Raw genomic sequence first — 14,679 nt, 5'->3', positions numbered from 1 at the left:
TTATTAAAAATGTCGATTTAGTACTGAAGTAGACCCGTTTTCATGATTATTCGTGGACTTAGGTTATATACGTTTCATCTTTACCAAGTTACTTGGCCTTAATAACTATTGATTATATCAAGCACATTATTTAGAAAATTAATCTCATTTCACAATATCGGTTCAAAATTGTATAATGAAACTCTAAGGGAGATATATCGACAAATTCAGCACCATTAATCGTAATTTTTTAAGGAACCTTGAAAAAAACTCACTATTTATACCTTCAAGCAGTTCTGTAGTTAGGAATATGCAAACTTCAAAGTGCCTATTTTTCTATCCATAGAAGCAAACAGGAAATCTCATTAGTGAGAAAAAGAAATATTATTTTACTCAAAGATAGCCCCTCATATTTGATATTAAAGCAATTCATTTGTTAATTGTTTGAGTCCAGTTTAATTACTATTATATATTTTGAAGAATTATTTGTTTTGTATGTGCAAGTTCATGGCATAAACCTGTACGTTTAATGGGTGTGAACGGATGCTCTTGCACGTGAGAGGAAGGCATCATGTTTCTGACTCTATACCACACAACCATTTCTCTTGAGGCTGTGTTCTTAATTTGAAGATTTCAGGCTTCACTGAGTAGGTAAAAAGGTTTTCAGGATCTGCCTGTTTAGATATGCCATTATTAAGGTTAAAAGCATGTTGTCACCATACTCCATGTGGCATGTGGATGCTGGTGATTTGGTTTCTTGTCTCGAAACATGTGTCTCAAGTTCCCTTATCCACTGAGCCACTTCCTCACTTTCATTCTCTGAGATATTTTGAAAAATTTTCTTTCTCTTTTGCTGTTTTGTGTTCATTGAGTTGTCTTACGATAAAGGATTTTGTGACCAATTTACTGTGGATATTGAGGAAATCAGAAATACCACACATGGATATAGTAGAGGTTTCATCAACTATTTAGTACTTCATTATTATTATTATATTTAATTATACATTTACATAAATCATTTATGTCCTAACTAGGAAAATTCTATTTGTTTTTATTATTTCTAGAATAAATTTTTCATGTAGTTTTGTATTTAATGTTCCTTTTCTTCAGTTTTTTTTCTGTATTAAGTTTTTATTTAGTATTGTAGACTGTCATCAATATTTCAAAAGAGCAGTTTTACATCTTGAAAGTTCTGAGACACTGTACTATACGGCTTACATATTGAGCTTGAATCCTTAGCTTCTCTCAGCCTCTTATATCCATGAAGGCACCAATCCTCTGAGTGAAGACAGAACACGGTATTGCTGCTGCAACTGTATGTAGCATTTGCCAGGAAATGGTAAAGTCTGCTTTCTATGGTAATGAAAGGAAACCAGAAACATCTGTACAAATAGGGTTGACACAAAAGGGCCAATGATTGGATATTCACAAGCTATGCAGGAAGAGTGGTCCACTTGCAATTATCTATGTAAATGGAGATAAAATTTGGGGTGCAAGAGTTATGTTCAGTGAAAAATTCAGTCTAAGGTAGAGAACAGGTAAAGACTAGATATTATTAGCCTCCCTTGCCTCTATTCCCCAGTGCCCCTCCCTCATAAACACATTGTACCCACATATAAGTCCACTTACATACATGTGCTTGTGACTTCACTCCACACTCACATATACATTGAGGATACAAATAAGAGATGTTTCTTTTGGGTATGATGTTGGTATTTGCTCAGGGTGTAGTTGTGAGTGTCATGATGCTTCAAGTCATGGTAGAAAACTGAAGGGAAAATGAACATAAAGAAGAAAGACCAGAGAAATCTGAGGAATTTAAGAATCTTTTGGTGATCCATGTAATTTTATGAAAATGATATTTATCTCTGTAAGAGTAGGATTGATTTCTCCCTTAAAATGTGTCGGCATATCATTTTGGTTACCTTTAACATTGCTGTGTCCTAACACCTCATAAGACACAGTACAATAGGGGAAGGGTTTATGCTGGCTCACAGGTCCAGGGTGTGCAACTTATCATCATGGGTAACATATGATAGCCTTAAGGATGTTACTAGAGATTTATTTCCATGTTGACTCTAAATCCCGTCAATTTTACAGTAAAGGATCATCATATGAACTAAATTTTGAACATAAACATAAATTGGAGTGTCTTGACTCCATTCTTATAAGATTTTCTACATATCTTGTATGAAGTGGCACACATGTGAATATGTGTGAATGAATATCTCATAACTATAACCTGGACTCTACCTCATTCCCTAAGTCTACCATAAAGCATCAGCTAGTAATAAGAAAAATATATTTTGAGTTGTTTCATTTGTGTTTATATGAGTGTGAGCACATGTGTATCAGGTGTCATGTGAAGGCCAGAGATCAGAATCAGATATGAGGCCTTCTTCATCCACCTTCTATATTCATTTATTTTTTGAAACATGGCTTCTCACCAAACCTACAACACACTGATTTGCTAAACTGTCTGGGAAGTAGAATCTGGAAATTCCTATGCCCCTCCCTCCTCAATGCCAGAACTACACACTTAGAATTATTTTTTTCACATGGGGTCTGTTTATCAGATTACAGATCTGCATGGTTGTACACGGGACACTTTACTCATTTAGCTTTCTTACCAAACTCTGACTTGTTGTCTTCTGCCTCCCAAATTTCTGGAGGCACTTCTCTGCACTTCTCAGACTTCTCTGCCACTGTAAGGGGGCAGAAGTCTCTGCTTTTCACAGTGTTTTCTAGAAATGGATGTTGTGCTAATTTTACACAAAGCCATTTTCTCACCTTACACCTATACCGTTCATAATGTTTCAGACTTTTTTAAAATAACAGAGTTAGGGTGATGACTCAGTAGATGAGCCACTCTAAACAAGCTTGAAACCTGATTCCAGTTGCTAAAGCACTTAAACCTGGACACAGTATCACACATCTGAGATGTAAGTGACCCTGCTGGGAGAAGAGACCCAAACTAAAATATCCCTGGAAGCTTGTGGGCCAGTGAGTTGGATGGATAAAAAATGACGGGAACCTGTCTCAAATAGGGTGTGAGGCAAGTGTTACCAGCACTTATGTTTCCATCTCTCAAATGAGTTTGTCCTCTGAAACTACATGTAAACCATGACACAATGTACATGTTAGTCTGTATTCAAACATGGATTCACATACTCATGCACACATTTGTTTGTGCACACACGTGCATACATAAATGCACATACACATGCACACATGCACATACACATGCGCACATGCACCTATACATGCACATACACACATGTACACACACACACACACAGAAAGAGAAAGATTTATTACCCTTGTTAATTTTTACCCCTGTTCTGGATTGATCCTCTATTGAGATGAGATCCTGTGATGATGAAAATTGTAATGTTTGTATGAATTAAAACTTTATACACAAAGGCAAAGTAAGATTATGATAGACAGATACATTCATGGAACATCTTTGGTAATTCATGAGAAATGCAGGTCTTTAGAAGATGAGGATGCTGTGAAAAAAAAACATAGCAATACACCATATTGATAGTGACTTAAAAAATAAGAGGAAATTCTATATTAAAATCTGAAATGCTAAATTAATACATAAAGAGTAACCATAACTATATAAAAATTTAGTGTATAGCCCAAGGCATTTGACTAACTGTATGTGTTTACCTCTCATCTAGAAATTTTGTAGTGATGACATAAGGGATACAATAATAGCAATTCATTGTTGAACCATTTGGCCATAATGTGGCAGCCAGGAAATAAGAGCCTCACATAACAAACTATTACACACATGGGAAATGTTAAGAACACATGACATTTGATAACAACAATGACGTACAGCATTTTATGCGGGACCCTGCTACTGCTACAAGACTGATTGCATAGGAATAGATTGTTCTAAACCTCCATGTCACACTCCACCTACTAGGTTTTCTGCTTGCCTTTTGAATTCTTCCAGGACATGCTTCAAATTCCTGTTACATTATTCTTTTCTCCATAAAAAAATACTCAAGGATTATTATGTTTTTGTTAGTTTTGCTCTCCCTCTCTCTCTCTCTCTCTCTCTCTCTCTCTCTCTCTCTCTCTCTCTCTCTCTCCCGTGTGTGTGTGTGTGTGTGTGTGTGGTGTGTGTGTGTGTGTGTGTGTGTGTGTATGTGTGTGTTTTTGCATGTTGGATCCATGTTCATGCATGAATGTGGAGACCAGAATACAAAATTTGCTGTCATGCCTGAGGACATGAGGTCATGGCCGAGGAGCCATCCTTCCTCATTGTTTTGTTGTTGTTGATTGATTGTTTTTGTTTATTGCTTTCTTTATTTATGTGTTTAGCTTTGTTTTTATTTTTTGAGAAAGATGTATCAATTTACATAAAAATAGCCAACAAAGCTATACGTCTTTGTAGCATTTAATGTTACAAACATATCGCACTTATTCAACTCTCCCCGATTTATGATGCTCAAAGATAGTTACTTCTTATGTTTAGGATTTCCTCAGTATTTAATTACCCTTCTTTAAATTCATTCTCTTTTAGTAATTTTTGCAGATTTTAAATTTGACTATATTTTGCAGTATTATGAGGCATTGTGAAAGTGTATATTTTCCTACATATCACATGAAGGATATCTTCATTCCATGAACACAGAAAATCTTCAATAAATTCAAATCCTCTACTTTTTTGTATTGCTTCTGAGTTCTAGTTAAATCTTTTTCTTTACCTCTAGCTTCTGTTCATGACTTTTTGTTTGCACAGAGTACTCTTCTGTTTATGTCTTTCTTTTTTCATTAGATATATTTTTAATTACATTTCAAATGTTATACCCTTACCCAGTTTCCCATCGATAACCCCCCTATAGCATTCACTCTCCTCCCACTTCTATGAAGGTGTACCTCCACACAATGAACTACCACTTCCTGTTTCCCTTCACTGACATTCCCCTACACTAGAGTGGAGATTCAGCTTTGGCAAGACCAAGGGATTCTCCTCCCATTGGTGCCCCACAAGGCCATCCGCTGATACATATGCAGCTGGAGACATGGGTTTATCCATGCGTACCCTTTGGATGGTGGTTTAGTCCCTAGGAGCCCTGTTTGGTTGGTATTATTGTTCTTATGGGGTTGCAAAACATCCAGCTCCTTTAATTCTTTCTCTAACTCCTCCAATGGGGAGCATTTTCTCAGCTCAAGGTTGGTAGCAAACATCTACCTCTCTATTTGTCATGCTCTGGTAAAGACTCTCAGGAGACAGCTATATCAGGCTCTTGTCAGCATGTACTTCTTGGCATCAGGAATATTATCTGGGTTTGATGGCTCTGTGTATATGGGATGAGTCCCCAGTTGGGGCAGGCTCTGAATGGCCATACAGTCAGTCTTTGCTCAAAATATTTTCTCCATAATTTTTCCTACAAATATTTTTGTTTCCCCTTTTAGGAAGGACTGAAGAGTCTCCACATTGGTTGTCCTTCTTCTTGAAATTCATGTGCTCTGTGTATTGTATCTTAGGTAATATGATTTTGGGCTTTCTCTGATACCTTCCATGGGGGTCCCATTCTCAGTTCAGTGGTTTGCTGCTGGCATTTGCCTTTGTATTTGCTGTGTTCTGGGTGTGTCTCTCAGGAGAGATCTACATCTGGTTCCTGTTGACCTGCACTTCTTTGCTTCATCCATCTTATCTAGTTTGGTGGCTGTATATGTATGGGCCACATGTGGCACAGGATGGGAATGGGTGTTCCTTCTGCCTCTGTTCTAAACTTTGCATCCCTGGTACCTCCCATGGGTATTCTTGTTCCCTTTTTAAAGAAGGAGTGAACAATTCACATTTTGGTCATCCTTCTTGAATTTCATGTTTTCTGTCCATCAAGGGTTATTCAAGCATTTGGGCTAATAGCCATTTATCAATGAGTGCATACCATGTGTGTTTTTCTGTGATGGGGTTACCTCACTCAGGCAGATATTTTCCAGTTCCCTGCATTTGTTTAAGAATTTCATAAAGTCATTGTTTTTGATAGCTGAGTAATATTCCATTGTGTAGTTGTATCACATTTTGTGTATCGATTCTTCTGTTGAAGGGCATCTGAGTTTTTTCCAGCTTCTGGCTATAATAAATAAGGCTGCTCTGAACATAGTGGAGCACGTGTCTTTTTTATATGTTGGGGCATCTTTTGGGTATTTGCCCAAGAGAGTTATATCTGGGTCCTCAGTTAGTTCAATGTCCAATTTTCTGATGAACCTCCAGAATGATTTCCAGAATGGTTGTACCAGTCTGCAATGCTACGAACAATGGAAGAGAGTTCCTCTTTCTCCGCATCTTTGCCAGCATTTGTTGTCACCTGAGTTTTTGAACTAAGCCATTCTGACTGGTGTGAGGTAAAATCTCAGTGTTGTTTTGATTTTCATTTTCCTTGTGAATAAAGAGGTTGAACATTTCTTTAGGTGTTTCTCAGCCATTTGGCATTCCTCAGCTGTGAATTCTTTGTTTAGCTCTGAACCCCATTTTTAATAGGGTTATTTGTCACCCTGCAGTCTAACTTCTTGAGTTCTTTGTATACTTTGGATATAAGCCCTCTATCACTGGTAGGAATGGTAAAGATCTTTTCCCAATCTGTTAGTTGCCGTTTTGTCCTAACCACAGTGTCCTTTGCCTTACAGAAGCTTTGCAGTTTTATGAGATCCCATTTGTCGATTCTTGATCTTAGAACATAAGCCATTGGTGTTTTGTTCAGGAAATTTCTCCAGTGCCCATGTGTTTGAGATGCTTCCCCACTTTTGCTTCTATTAGATTGAGTGTATCTGGTTTGATGTGGAAGGCATTGATCCACTTGGAATTAAGCTTTGTACAGGGTGATAAGCATGGATCGATCTGCATTCTTCTACATGTTGCCCTCCAGTTGAACCAGCACCATTTGCTGAAAGTGCTATCTTTTTTCCATTGGATGGTTTTGGCTCCTTTGTCAAAAATCAAGTGACCATAGGTGTGTGGGTTCATTTCTGGGTCTTCAATTCTATTCCATTGGTCTATCTGTCTGTCTCTGTACCAATACAATCCAATTTTTATCACTATTGCTCTGTAATACTGTTTGAGTTCAGGGATAGTGATTTCCCTAGAAGTCCTTTTATTGTTGAGGATAATTTTAGCTATCCTGGGCTTTTTGTTATTCTAGATGAACTTGCAAATTGTTCTGTCTAACTCTCTGAAGAATTGATTTGTATTTTGATGGGGATTGCATTGAATCTGTAGATCACTTTTGGTAAAATGGCCATTTTTCCTATATTAATCCTACCAATCCATGAGCATGGGAGATCTTTCCATCTTCTGAGGTCTTCTTCAATTCTTTTATTCAGAAACTTGCAGTTTTTATCATACAGATCTTTTACTTCCTTGGTTAAAGTCACTCCGAGGTATTTTATATTATTTGCAACTTTTATTAATGGTGTCATTTCCCTAATTTCTTTCTCAGCTTGTTTCTCTTTTGTGTAGAGGAAGGCCCGTGATTTATTTGAGTTAATTTTATACCCAGTCACTTTGCTGAAAGTGTTCATCAGGTTTAGTAGTTCTCTTATGGAACTTTTGAAATCACTTAAATATACTATCATATCATCTCCAAATAGTAATATTTTGACTTCTTCTTTTCCAATCTGTGTCCCCTTGATCTCATTTTGTTGTCTGATTGCTCTGGCTAGAATTTCAAGAACTATATTGAATAAGTAGGGAGAGAACATATTTTCTGTATCCATTCCTCTGTTAAGGGTCATTTGGGTTATATCCAACTTTTGTTTATTATAAATAAGGCTGCTATGAACATTCTAGAGCATGTGTCCTTGTTATATGTTGGGGCAACTTTTGGGTATATGCCCAAGAGTGATATAGCTGGGTCCTCTGGTACTACTATGTGCAATTTTCAAAAGAACCTGCAGATGATTTCCAGAGTGGTTATACCAGCTAGCAATACCAGTGACAATGGAGAAGTATTCTTCTTTACATCCTCACCAGCATCAGTTGTCAACTCAGTTTCTTATCTTAGCCATTCTCACTTTTGTGAGGTGAAATCTCAGGGTTGTTTTCATTTGCATTTACCTGATGACTAAGAATGATGAACATTTCTTTAGATACTTCTAAGCCTTTCAAATTCCTCAGCTGAGAATTCTTTGTTTAGCTCTGTCCCCAAATTTTAATAGGATTATTGGACTCTCAGGAGTCTAACTTCTTTAGTTCTGTGTATGTGTTGAGTATTAGTCCTTTATCAGATGTAGGAATGGTAAAGATCTTTTTCTAATCTGTTTGTTGGTGCTTTGTCCTAATTACGGTGTCCTTTGCCTTAGAGAAACTTTGTTATTTATTTATTTATTTATTTACCTTTTTTGGGTACTTTTAATTTTATTTATATTTAAAAAGTTATTTCTTTCTCAGTTTCCCATCAATAGCCACCCTAACTGGTCCCCTCCTTTCTTTTATGAGGGTATTACCCTACCCAACCAACCAACGCTTCCTGCCTCACAGCCCTGACATTCTCCTTACTTGGGAGTCCAGCCTTGGCAGGACCAAGGGCTTGTCCTTTTATTGGCACCCAGCAAGGCCATCCTCTGCTACATTTAGAGCTGGAGCTATGTGACTGTTCATGTGTACTCTTTAAATGTTTGTTTAGTCACCCGGAGCTCTGATTGGTTGGTATTTTTTTCTTATGGGGTTGCAAACCCCTTCATCTCCTTTACTACTTTCTCTACCTCCATCAATGGGGACCCTGTTCTAAATTTTATGATTGGCTGTGATCATTTATCTCTGTATTTGTTATGCTCTGGTGGAGCCTCTCAGGAGGAACCTAAATCTGGCTCCTGTGAGCATGCACTTTTTGTTCTCAGCAATATTGGATGAGATAGATGCCTATATGTATGTGGGCTGGGTCCCAAGGTGGTGTGGGTTTGAATGGCCATTACTTCAGTGTCTGCTCCAAGCTTCAACGTCATATCTACTCCTCTGAATATTTTTGCTCCTCCTTCTAAGAAGGGCTGAAGCATCCACACTTTGTTCATCCTTCTTCTTGAAGTTCATTTGGTCTGTGGATTGAACCTTTGGTAATCTGAGCTTTTGGGCCAATATCCTTTTATCAGTGAATGCCTACCATGGGTGTTTTTTGTAATTGGGGTACCTAACTCAGGATGATATTTTATAATTCAATCCATTTGCCTATGAATTTCATGAAGTCATTGTTTTTAATAGCTTGGTAGTACTCCATTGTGTAAATGTTCCACATTTACTGTATCCATTCCTCTGTTGAGAGATATCTGAGTAATTTCCAGATTCTGGCTGTTATAAATAAGGCTGCTATGAACATAGTATAGTACCTGTCTTTGTTATATCTGAGCGCATTTTGGGGGTATATGCCCAAGAGTGCTATAGCTGGGTCCTCAGGGAGTAGTATATCCAATTTTCTGAGTAACCTCCAGATTGATTTCCAGAGTAATTGTACCAGTTTGCAATTGCACCAGCAATGGAGGCATGTTCTATTTCTCCACATGCTTACCAGCATCTGCTGTCACTGGAATATTTGATCATAGCCATTCTGACTGGTGTGAGGTGGAGTCATATGGTAATGGTGATTTGCATTAACCTGATTACTAAGGATGTTGAACATAATGAAGTCTCATTTATTGAATCTTGATCTTTAATCATTAGCCTTTATTGTTCTTTTTAGGGAATTTCCCCAGTGCCCATATGTTGTTGTAAAAATTAAAAAATAAAAAGAATAGTTGTCTATTATCCCCACTAAGTCTAGCACCACAGTGCCCCAAGATGTCTGCTAGATATCTTGGAGGAAACACATCTCAGCTGCACTCTTTCCTACACTCAAACCCTCACGTAAAAGAACGCACAACACAATAATCTTAGATCCAATTGATAAGATATAATTTCCCACTTAAACTTACAAATCCCGGTACCATCCATCCCTTGAGAACATTAATAACAACCTGTAAATACACAGAGCAGAATCTTAACATCACCTGCCATCGCTTCTCACCTTCTCCTCTCCTGTCTCTTCCTCTCTCTCCCTGTCTCCTCCTGTTCGTTCAAACTTCTTTCCCACCCATTCTTCTACTACAGTGACAGGCCTCCTTCTATCCTGTACCTGGCCCTCACCTGTAATTTACAGATTCAATGGGAAGAATGCTCTGGTGAAGTCACAGGATTCCTGAGCACATGACAAGGCAGCTATCCTTGGGGCAGTGGAATTAGCATCAAAACACAGATAACTTCTGGGCAAACCTCAGAACTCTTATGTCCAGTGTTGGGCATTTGGCTCAGTGGTAGAGCACTTGCCTAGCAAGCACAAGGCCCTGGGTTTGGTCCACAGCTCTGAAAAAAAAGAAAAGAAAAAAAAAAACAAAAAACAAAAAACAAAAACCCAAGAACCAAAAAAAAAAAAAAAAAAAAAAAAAAAAAAAAAACCCTCTTATGTCCAAGGCTCTACTCTACTTTACCTTCTATCAGTTTGAGTGTATTTGGTTTGATGTTGATATCCTTGACTCGCCTGGACTTGAGCTTTGTACAGGACAATAAGGATGGATCAATTTGCATCCTGACCATCAGGTGAACCAGAGAAATTAGGTGAAATTGCTCTCTCTTCTCCACTGGATGGTTTTAGCTCTTTTTCAAAGATCATCAGTGATAACTGGATTCCTTTGCTAACTAGCATGGGTAGACACAACCCACCTGTGGACACGCCACATTAGTTAAGGAAGATGCATGTGTGGGTTCATTCCTGGGTCTTCAATTCTATTTCATTGGTCTACCTGCTTGACTCTCTACCAATACCATATAGTTTTTATTACTATGGCTCTGCAATACAGGTTGAGATCGGGATGGTAATTTCCCCCAGAATTTCTTTTATTGTTAAGGATAGTTTTCCTGGTCCTGGTCTGTTTGCTATTCAAAGTTAATTGGTAAATTGCTATTTCTAACTCTATGAAGAATTTAGTTGGATATTTGATGTGGATTGCATTGATTCTGAAAATTGCTTTTGGCAGGATTGCCATTTTTACAATATTAATCCTGCCATTCCAAGAGCATGGGAGATCGAAAGATCTTCTGAGATTTTGTTCAATTCCTTTCTTCAGAGACTTGAAGTTTTTGTCATACAGATCTTTCACTTTCTTGGATATAGTCATATTGAGATGTTTTATATTGTTTGCAACTATTGGGAATGGTGTCATTTCCTTAATTTCTTTCTCAGCCTCTTCATCCTTTAAGTAGAGGAAGGCTACTGATTTGTTTGAGCTAATTTTATATCCAGAGACTTTTGCTGAAGTTGTTGATCTGGCTTAGTAGTTACCTGGTTTAATTTTTGGGGTCACTTAAGTATACTATTATATCATCAGCAAACTGATATTTTGATTTCTTCCTTTCCAATTTGTATGTGTTTGACCTCCTTTTGTTGTCTTATTGTTCTGGCTAGGACTTTGAGTACTATATTTATTAGTTAGGGAGAGAGCGGGAAGCCTTGTCTAATCCCTGATTTTATTGGGATTGTTTCAACTTTCTCTCCATTTAGTTCGATGTTGGATACTAATTTGATGTATATTTCTTTTATTATGTATAGCTATGGGCTGTTAATTCCTGACTTCTCCATCACTTTTAACATGAAATTTTGTTTAATTTTGTCAAATGCTTTCTCAGCATCTGTTGAAATGATCATATGTTCCCCTCTTTGAGTTTGTTCATCTATTGGATTATTTTAATGGAGTTCCAAATACTGAGCCATCCCTTCATCGCCGTGGTGAAGCCTACTTAATGATGATGATCATGTTGATGTGTTCTTGGATTCAGTTTCTCACAATTTTCTTCAGCATTTTTGTATCAATATTCATAAGGGAAATTGGTGTGAAGTTCTCTAGCTTTGATGGGTCTTTGTGTGATTTAGGTATAAGCATAAATGTAGCTTCAAATAGAAGGAATTAGGTAGTGTTCCTTCTTTTTATTTTGTGGAATAGTTTGACCGGTATTAGTATGAGACATTCTATGAAAGTATGATAGGATACGGCATTCAACCCATCCGGTCCTGGGTTTTGTTTTTGTTTTTGTTTTTGTTTTTTTGTGGTTGGGAGACTTTTAATGACTGTTTCTATATCTTTATGAGTTTTCAGACTATTTAGACAGTTTATCTAATTGGGATTTAACTTTCGTGTCTGTTATCTGTGTAGAAAATTTTCCATTTCTTCCAGATTTTCCAGTTTTGTAGAGTACAGGCACTTGTAGTAAGATCTGATGATTGTTTTTACTTTCTTCAGTTTGTTTTGTTATATCTGCTTTTCATTTCTGATTTTGTTATTTTGGATATTCTCTGTGTGCTCTCTTGTTAGTCTGGCTAAGGGTTTATGTGTCTTGTTGATTTTCTCAAAGAACCAGTTCCTGTTTTTTCTGATTCTCTGTATTGTTCTTTTTGTTTCTACTTGTTTTATTTCAGCCTTGAGTTTGGTTATTTTCTACTGTCTACTCCTCTTGGGTGCATTTGTTTCTTTATATTCTAGAGTTTTAAGTGTGATGTCAAGCTGCTTATATATATTCACTCCAGTTTACTTTTGGGCATATTCACATCTATGAGTTTTTCTCTTAGCATGGCTTTCATTACATCACAAACGTTTATGTATGTTGGGCCTTAATTTTTATTAAATTCCAAAAAGTCTTTAATTTCTTTATTTCTTTCTTTACCAAGTTATCATTGAGTAGAGCATTGTTTGGCTTCTTTGTGTATGGGGACTTTCTTTTTTGTTGTTGTTGTTGTTATTTTGTTTTTTGTTTTTATTGAAGACCTGCCTTAGTGTGTGGTGATCTGATAGGACCCATGTGGTTATTTCAATCTTCTTGTATCTCTTGAGGCTTGATTTGTGACCAATTCTATGGTCAATTTTGAACAAGGTGCCATGAGGTACTGAGAAGGTATATTCTTTTGTTTTAGGATGAAATGTTTTATAAATATCTGTTAAATTTATTCAAAACTTCTGTTAATTTTTTTGTGTCTCTGTATAGTTTCTGTTTCCGTGGTCTGTCCATTGTTGAGGGTGTGTTGTTGAAGTATCTCACCACTATTGGGTGAGATGCAATATGTGCTTTAAACGTTAGTAATGTTTCTTTTAAGAGTATAGGTGCCCTTGAATTTGGAGCACAGATATTCAGGACTGAGAGTGCATCTTGGTAGAATTTTCGTTTGATGAATATGAAATGGTCTTCCTTATTGTTCTTGACAACTTTTGGTTGATAGTCAATTTTTTTCGATATTAGAATGATTGCTCCAGCTTGTTTCTTGGAACAATTTGCTTGGAAATTTCTTTTTCAGCCTCTTATTCTGAGGTAGTGTCTGTCTTTATCACTGAGGTGTGTTTCTTTTATGCAGTAAAATGCTGATCATCTTTATATATCCATTCTCTTACTCTATGTATTTTATTGAGAAATTGAGTCCACTGATGTGAAGACATATTAGCAATTTATGGTTGTTGTTTTCTGTTAATTTTTTTTTGTTGGATTTGGAATTGTGTTACTGTGGCTCTCCTCTTTTGGGTGAGTTGAAATTAAATTACTTTCTTTTGATTTCTCCATTTTATTTTCCCTTCTTGTCTTGGAGTTTTCCATCTATTATTGCTTGCAGGGCTACATTTGTGGAATATTTAATTTAAATTTGATTTTGCATTGAATTGTTGCTTTCTCCATTTATGTTGATTTAGACTGTTACTTTCTACAGTAGCCTTGCCTGGCATTTGTTTTCTCTTAGATGTTGCATGATAAACTTTGAGGATCTTCTCACTTTCATTGTCTTTGGTTAGAGTCTGATATAAGACACACACACACACACACACACACACACACACACACACACACTCTGTGCTCACACATGCATGCATAACAAAGTGAAAAAGAGAGATTACTTGATGGTGCCTGATTTTATCATTGAATCCCTTAATGGACTCCTTCCTTCTAGATAATGAAATTTTTAAAGTGTAATGACTTAGAGTGTTCTGAATGGTGCCAAACAACAAGCTGGAACAGTGATTCTGGAAGCTTAAGAAAGTTTCCACCTGGCACTGAGTAGAAAGAGGTAAGTGATTTTAGGAGACTAAATTATAAACCTCATAAATAGGAATACTGCCATTCAAAGGAAGCCTGGAAAATGTACCTCATCTTCTCAACAAAGTGAGGACATAGTCAGAAGTTATTATCTGAAATCAACTGGATACTTAGTCCTTTTGTCCTTTGATGCTGACCTCTGAGCCTAGAGAATTGAGAGCAATGCCTTGTTTTTAACCATCTATAGACTATTTGGTTATAAAGAAGCTAGAATGGACTAAAACAAATTTTAGTTCTTAGCACTTTTCCAGCTATGAGAAGGCTGTGTGTGTGTGTGTGTGTGTGTTTGTGTGTTCAGAGATATACCAATATGCATGGAAATGTGTTTGTGTGGAAAGCAGAGGATAAATTTTGATGCCATTCTTGAAGCACTGTTCACCTTGTATTCTGAGACAGGGTTCTTCAGTCCCCCTGGAATTCTTCAAGTACAATAGATATCCCCCAAGTAAATCCAGAGGATTTATCCCTTTGAGTGCATAGTTAAATAAGATTGCCTGACTGGCTAGCAAACCCTGGTATTTGGCTGCTGTATATCTTTTTTTTTTTAAATTAAATATTGCAAAAGAGATGAGGTGGACAATGTA

The sequence above is a fragment of the Rattus norvegicus genome, chromosome 1, assembly GCF_021556685.1.
Source record: "Rattus norvegicus strain SHRSP/BbbUtx chromosome 1, alternate assembly SHRSP_T2T, whole genome shotgun sequence".
NCBI classification, from domain to species: domain Eukaryota; kingdom Metazoa; phylum Chordata; class Mammalia; order Rodentia; family Muridae; genus Rattus; species Rattus norvegicus.
The sequence above is the reverse complement of the archived record's forward strand: the minus strand, read 5'-3'. Positions refer to the sequence as shown.